Source organism: Coturnix japonica, chromosome 2 (genome assembly GCF_001577835.2).
Source record: "Coturnix japonica isolate 7356 chromosome 2, Coturnix japonica 2.1, whole genome shotgun sequence".
Taxonomy (NCBI): Eukaryota; Metazoa; Chordata; class Aves; order Galliformes; family Phasianidae; genus Coturnix; species Coturnix japonica.
Window position 1 is genome coordinate 129,760,076 of NC_029517.1, and position 8,230 is coordinate 129,768,305.

At 36.9% G+C, this 8,230-nt stretch overlaps 1 non-coding gene across 1 annotated transcript; it reads left to right on the forward strand.

Moving 5' to 3' along the window:
• The first annotated feature begins 5,379 nt into the window (after positions 1–5,379).
• TRNAF-GAA lies at positions 5,380–5,452 on the forward strand. The gene has a single exon. It is a non-coding gene; the product is annotated as a tRNA-Phe (tRNA).
• The last annotated feature ends 2,778 nt before the right edge of the window (positions 5,453–8,230 follow it).

Consider the following 8,230-nt stretch of genomic DNA (forward strand, 5'->3'; position numbering starts at 1 on the left):
AGCAAATATTTGTTCTGCACTTTTTTTTTTTAATATTTATTTATTTTAATTTTTTTACAAATTCTCTTTCTGTCAGGGATCTAGATAGTACTTTGATGGTTCTACTGACTGAAAACCATATATTTATATTTATATATATGTAAAAGAAAAAAAAAGAAAAAGAAAAAAAAAAAAGAAAAGAAAAAACTATTTAGATAATTGAAAAAGCTACTCCTCCAGAATGTGATAGCTGCAATCTAAAGAAGGTATGACAACCACAGAAAAAGGGCAAATTGTCGCATTTATTTTGGGAGGCTCCTAGATTGCTTAGATTGGCAAATAACTTTCTAAATTCACATAGTTTAGAGCTGAACTGGGTTTCAAGCAATACATGTTGTGAGATGTGTTGCTAACAGAACATTCTTCTTGCTATTAAATTACTGCTACCATATTTTATAAGTATAGAAGCATAGATGGAGGTAGAGGACAGTAGAATCTGTACTGGATTTAGAGTAATCTCCAAATAGAGGAGAAATAATCTCCAAATTTAAGAGAACTTTATTTATCAAATGAATTATGAAGATATGGCCTGATGTTATTTGTGACCTTCCAGCAGTAAAGGTTCATTGGAAGAAACAGCTTTCTTCCCTTTGTTTATTTATTTTTGTTGCAAACTCTGATGATTCATTTACGTCTTGTGAGGTTTACAAGTTGATTCAGTTAGTACAGGAAGAGACAAAAATAAACCTGAGTCCAGGACACAAGAGGCGGATAAGTATTATGTGTTGAAATTTATCAGGCACAGATCCATCCTCTTTTGCAAATGAGAACGCTAATCAGCACTGTTGAGTCTCAGCTAAATCTCCAAGTTATATTAGGTAAATTATCATTTGTATTCTGAGGCTGTGCATGTTTGAAGCTGGATTGAAGAGGGGTACAGGGAAATCATGTGTGAGATAAGTTTATTAAGATAAAATCTGTACTGAAAATGTGTTCTCTGCATCTTTTGGGTCTGCTCATCTGTAAAAATCCAGGTGAGACTACCCATCAGAACAGTGTTTTGTAGAACAAAACACTCTACAATGACTGAACTGGTCTATAACAATAAGGAATCAGTTGATGTTTTTATACTACAACTTGGTTTCATATTCAGTGGGGAAAAAAAGCGTTCCTTTTTGTAATATTGTTTTTGCATAAAACAGATCTACAAAATTAGAAATAATTAAAGAACAAAAAAAAAAAAAAAAGAAAGAAAAACAAAAAAGTGACATGAGAAAAGACACCAAAGCAGGTGTAGAAATACCTATCCAAAGTCACTGGATAACCTTGAGAGAAGACAGAGATTAATCTCCTCTTCCCCACACCCCTGCTTGCAAATCAGAGCTTACTTAAATGAAAATGAGACATAATCAAACCCATTTTTCAATGTAGAACCACACAAAGGTACATACATAATAATTAGTGTTAGCTTGATCAAACAGATCTATCTATCTATATGTATATTTTCTAGATGAGTTGTTGGGCTTTTGCTTCCTCTCCTGCCGCCCCCCTCCCTAAAAAATGGCCAACCACAATGGTTCTTGAAGCTAGGTGAGTTTACCTTGGTAATTTTAACAACAGAAGAATTACTATTACCTTATTTAAATGAGGCACTTAGGAACTAAGTTACTGCAATACAGCAGCAACTGTGGTTTTCAGGTGAAAATGCGATTTAATTCCAAAATCTTTCAGCACTGTGGTGGAGTTCCCCACATAAGTTTAGATAGCCACATTTCCCTCAGTCAGCCCTATCCCCTTCAGCCCTGTATTTTATTTAAATTTTCTTTAGTCCAAAGAATATTTAATTGTCCGGTGAAAAACAGGATTTCTGCAGCAACAGGGATTGAGGTTGCCTTGCACAGAATATCCTAGCTTGGTGAATAGAGCATCCACTTAGGTAGTGTGATTTGCAGTACATAGAAAAATGGGAACAGAAAGGTGAAGAGGAAATTAGTAAAAATAGTTAGGAGTTACTTAGTGCTTCCTTAGATATATGGGACACAACACCTAAGCTAGCAGATCCATTCCATGAGGGTTGACTCTGGACTCTGCTGCTGATAAGATCCTTGATGTATTATCTAGGTCTTCAAAGCTCTTAGATATTACCTACCCCTCTGCAGCGCCATGACTGTTAGAAATTCTGAATGTGTCTGGCTATATCAGAGGATTCTCAAATGACAGAAGTCTTTCAGGAGTAGCTAAATGCGGTTTTCTGGGGATCTAATGCTGGATTTAGGTTCATCCAGGCAGACTCAGCAGCCTAAAGTAATCTTTTTAAAATGTAGTATAAGTTATCTTTGAGGAACAGGACATTAAAAATTAAAAGAAAAGTCTTGCAGACACCAGACCAGCCACCTAAGAAGGAACAGCTTATGTTAGCTAGGAATTTTGTTCAGCATAATTAGCTGCCCAATTAGCTACTGTCTCTTTCTTCTTCCTGTTTGCTAGCTAATCTAGGGACTGATTTACAAAGGTGACACACTGTTATTGCACAAGCTTCATTATTTGCAAGTTATTTTAGATGTTAGTAGAAACAGGCAGGAAAGATCATCCTTCTTTGATATAAATGCTAACAATCTTTTATATGTTTACAAGGATGCTGAGTTCCAATACGTGTAGTATAGGAAGATTCCTAACATTAATTGCATCAAGCTGCCCTTTTCTGCTTCTCAGCTTGTGCCTTTTCACAAATTACTCTTTATCTGCATGGTCCCTCAGGAAACCTATTCACATACAGTGCTGGAATAAAAGAATAAATTTGCTTTGCGCGTGTGCGTGTTCATACACACACACATACACACACTGCTTTTGTTAACTTCATCCTATATGTACAGGTGTGAAAGGTTCAAGACCAGGGAAAAAGGAAATATGCTTGTGACACTAATTCTTACAGGTGTGGAAACTAAGGTGGTTATAAATTGCCATTGAATCTGGCCCCTGATAGGGTTATAGTTTTTCAATAAATCTTGTATACATGTCACAGAAATTTGGCAAAATGGTCCACATATTATATTACATGTCATAAATGCAGTAATTTATGGCTTGCTGCTATCTTGCAATCTAGTGCATGGTACTAAATTTGGGAACAGCAGTTTTTGTTATTTTGGAAGTATACTCAGTGGTGACATATCTTCAATAACCCTTTATTTTCTTCTCCCACTCCCCAAAATTACCAATACTTCTGTTAATGGAGAGAAAGGGAAAAGAATATGACAGACCCCAGAAAGCAAATGACACAAAGGAGTTATAATAGTAGACACAAAATGTACAAAGGAGACTTAAGTGGCTTAAGGAAATAGCATTGCAGACTAGAACTTCTCTTTTGGAGGATGACTGTAGTTGGAAGCTAGCTCCTGTTGGCAGTATCATCGCTTCTCAGACACTTGCAAGCAAAATTATTGCAAAGAGCACTTTCCCTTTTAAATACAGAGACATCTGTATCGTAGAAGCCATCAAGATAATCTCCTAGAAAAGTTAAGGGTAAAAACTCAAGCACAGAAGGACTTAAGGTGTTTCTATCCTCATTTTTAACTTAGTATTTGTCATGTCTCGTAAGAACTACACTACTCAGTCTGAAAATTCAAGACTGGTATAGTTCACTTAATGAAAAATGAATAATAACAATAATACTCTGTGAACAGCTGAGCAGGATCTTTCATTCAGTCGGATTTCTGAGCCTTCTCCCTAAGTATCAAAGACTATTCATGACTATGTAAAGTAATATATAAGGATTTTAAATTTTTAATCGAACTAACAGGCTCATTCTTCATGAAGGAAATATTTCCTGCATGAAATATGTTGCTTCTTGATTTTTGCATTTCATTAAAAAGAATAATAGTAATAATAAAAACAGATTAGAAAGGAAATTATACTGATTGTTAAATAATAATAAAGTAGGCCAAGTCCTGCTTGGATTCCAGGTTTTCAAAAATAATTCATCATATTCTATTTATTTATTTATTTATTTATTTATTTATTTATAAGGAGAAGAAGAAAGTGGAATAAAAAGCAAGCTTCTAAATAGCTCTTGGGCTTCCTCTGAATTCCAGATCAGGGCCTCCCATTTCCCAGTCTATACTCAGCTGCAATGAAAGGATCACAGAATATCTAAGTTCTCATGCTAAGACAAACAGTCATGGGGCTTTTATGATGAAGGGAGAGAAATTCAGCCTTTTACTTGATCAAGCCAGAAAAAAATCTTTTTCATCGTAGGCTGTGCTATGACTAGATCTGTCCCAAATAGCATAAAATAGTATAAATGGTGGTGATTTATTTACAATCATATTGCAAAGATTCAGGTGGCTTAACAAGGGTCCAAACAAGTGAGAATTTCACAGTTTTGCTGAAAATTTGTCTTTATTAGGGAACAAGGATGGGATTCATCTCCTTCAGCTTCAAATATCTTCAGTGTAGGTGTCTCCAGCTGTGCTAGTCACTGTAGGTTTCTTTGTAGTCAGCTGAGAGAACAGACATGAATGAATAAGTACAATTCCCATGACCTATTTCAGAAGTTTAAATTCAGACCCCACAAGCATCCTTTTAATCTTTTCATAGACCAGAAGGGTGTCCCAGATGTAAATGTCAAAATTTATTCATATGAACTGCACTGTAGGTGAATTGAAGTTATATAGTGGAACATGAAAACTGGCGCTGTGAGGTGCATTGTGTTACCATTTGTAAGGTCCTACAAAGAAAATGAATGAACTAATCCTACCAAGATTCAGGTTCAGAGAGAAGATGTCAAAGCAAGGTAGGAGAAATACGTTTTTTGAATAAACTAAAAGGAGGAGTTTAAAATTAAGGGGAAACAAGTAAACAAACAAAAACAAAAAAATACTGAAATATTAGAAAATTAGGATTCTATTGCTCCAAAAGGATGAAGGGCTAAAATAACTTTAACTCATGAGTCCTTACTAGTTTTATTTTGTGCAAATTCTGCATAGGAAAAGAAGCATAAATTCAGAACTTTACTTTTTCCAAAATTAATTTCTTCCAAACACAAAATGTTTTCATTCTCCTTTCAACAAGGCCCCATGCTAATGTATCAGTTCTCCTGCTTTTTTTCCATACAATATTAAAACCTATTAGTTTTAAGTCTGTAGCTGATGTCTTGGGGAGTCATGTCTATGTTGATGGTGATGTTTAAAGAATTATCTGCAAGTTAGTGTCTGCAGATTTTACCAGGTCCACTTGCTGCAGACTTGATATCATTGATTTCAGTGGGGTACAGTGTTTCCCCCCTGCAGTGTTCAATCTAATAACAGCAAAAGAGCCAAATGTCCACAAAATGAGTCTGAACGATAAAGGGCTGAAAGAGACATATGTTCTATCAGTTTGTGAGAAAATCCATGCTTAGCAAGGGCTGAAGTAGCTCAGCTGGGAGAGCGTTAGACTGAAGATCTAAAGGTCCCTGGTTCAACCCCGGGCTTCAGCAATGCTTTATGGAAGACTAATTTAGAGTTTCAGTTTTGGCTTTGTCACTAATGGAGAGAAATGGACGTATTCTGGCCAGTAAGAGGACCTGAAGCTTTTGTGGAGGGGCTGAGAGGTCTGAGAGAAGGAGATCTCATCTGCATCCATTAATACCTGATGGGTGGGTGCAGGGAGGATGGAACCATGGTCTTGTCTATGTTTCCCAGTGTTTGGACAACAGGCAACAGGCTCAAACTATAGAAGGTAGGGGACTCCCTTTGGGCATCAGTAAGCAATGTGTGGATGACTGAGCACTGACATAGATTGCCCAGAGAGTCAGTAGAGATAGATAGATAGATAGATAGATAGATAGATAGATAGATAGATAGATAGATAGATAGATAGATAGATAGATAGATAAAATCCATGTGGATATGGTCCTGGTCAGCTTGCTGTAGGTGTCTGTACCTGAGCAGGAGAGTTGGACAGGATAATTATATTGATTCTCTACAGTGTGTTTTTGCATATGTGTTCCTTACACTAGTGTTGAATGACATATTATCCTGGCTCAAAGCTGCAGACTTACTCCTTCTCCAGATGATGACATTGCCTTTGTATTGCATAGAAGTGCTCAAAGACTCCGGAATTTTGGTCCTTCACACTCCCCTTCCTTTTAAACAGCACAGTGGTAGAGTCATTTTCACATCTTTTTGCCTCTCCTGCTCCTTGCACCAGTGCAGGGGAAAGGTGTGCTGTTTTGATTACTCCTGGGGGCCCCCAGTACAAGGCTATTGAGACAACTATTACAACTATTAAGATTAGCATTGAGGGCCCCAATACAAGAAGGACAAGGAGCTGTTGGGGAAGGTCCAGGGGAGGACCACAAAGATGATCAGAGGACTGAAGCACCTCCCCTACAAAGACAAGCTAAGGGAGCTGGGTTTGTTCAGCCTGGAGAAGAGAATGCTGAGGGGTGACCTTATTGCATCCATCCTACAAACAGGAGGGGAGCCAGGTCTTTACAAGGGTAGGTAATGGCAGAACATGGGGAAATGGTTTTAAGCTGAAGAAGGGAAGATTTAGATTGGATATCAGGGGAAGTTCTTTACCAAGAGAGTGGTGAGGTGCTGGAACAGCCTGCCCAGAGAGGTTGTGGATGCCTTGTCACTGAAGGTGTTCAAGGTCAGGAGGGGCCCTAGCAGACTGGTCTAGTATTAAATGCAGAGGTTGGTGGCCCTGCCTACGGCTGAGGGCTTGGAGCTTCCTTATCCTTGAGGCCCCTACTAATCGAAGCCATTCTATGTTTCTATGATACTATAAACTTACTATTCCACAAATTGAGTCAAATTGTGTTCTACTGATGGAAAAGATCTCTTTTCATGTATGCAGGTCCTTCAGTTGTTCTGTTTACTGAATAGAGACACAGACATTTAACAGTGTAAACACTGAAAAACTGTGGAGTTTCTTATAGTACAGATGCATGAATGGGCTTGAAAGTCAAATATCCAAGCTTCAGAGGTACCAGGGGATAAACTTGACTGAGAATTACATTAATGACTTTTGTTGTCTACATAATTATTAATGATCTGTAATTGTTTCCATTTTCATTATTTAGAAAAACTCTTCATGGATTCTTGGTGCTACTAACAAACAGACTGTGGAATACAAATTGAACTCAGATTCTAGTTGTGTCTAAAAGTATATAATGATCCATAGCATCATATGTATGTCATCCATAATGCTGAGCTATAACATCATATATGATTTTTAGAGTGTAATTTCAAAGTACATTAATATTTGATCAAATTGCAAAATCAGCAAGAGAAGTATATGCTGAGAGCAGATGGAACAGGAAGAGAGTAGAGAGCTTGACAAAGCTTTACTGAATAAAAGTATGATGGTCCTGACCTGGAAGTAAAAGAGTATCAACAGTTTACCAGAACTACTGCACATAAATGGCAGGGATGAGATGGCATAGAATTCTTGAATAATATGCATAACCTTTGTAGCTGGTCTCTACATTTCAAGGGATAAAATCTTGCTGTCCCCGTTGATTCATTGTACTATATAATTAATTATTATTCCAGTGTCCAAGCTCTATCTTGACATGCAGAACTAACTAACTAACTAACTAAATAAATAAATAAATAAATAAAGATCTGAACATTCTATACACTCAAATGAATCTTCTTGCCTGTAATGTACAAAATATAATAGAATGGAGGGAGTAATTATAGACCCGAATGTGGTACTTTCTGTGGTACTTTTCTTGGAAGAGAGTACTTTCAAAATCCCTTTCTTAGGCTCAGTCTAACTGCTCTGTCTTAATGTAACACTACAACAAAAACCAACAAACAAATCTTGAGCTGGATCTGTGGCCTCAGAGTTACAGGAGTACATGAGTTATATGTATTTAAACAGCTTCTGGCTGTAACTGGAGATGCAGGACTCCAACTCTTGCCTGAAATACCCAGACTGACACGTAATCTACAAAAAAAGGCTGAAAATCTCACAAAAAATATCCCTCCCCCCCCCTTCCCCCCCCAGAAAACAAACAAGCAAACACACAAACAAAAACAAAAAACAAAAAAAAAGGAAAAAATAAAAAAAAATAAAAAGAAATTAAATAAGCACAAACGACAAACAACAACAACAAAACTTTCATGAAGATTTATGGTTCTCTCCTGTTTCTGAATGACTTCCAAAGTTTTTACAGCGCTGTTTCTGATGGTATTCCTGTACCAAGAATGATCTGGATAACAAGAACCATCCTATAGGACCTTCTATGAAGTTAGAAAGG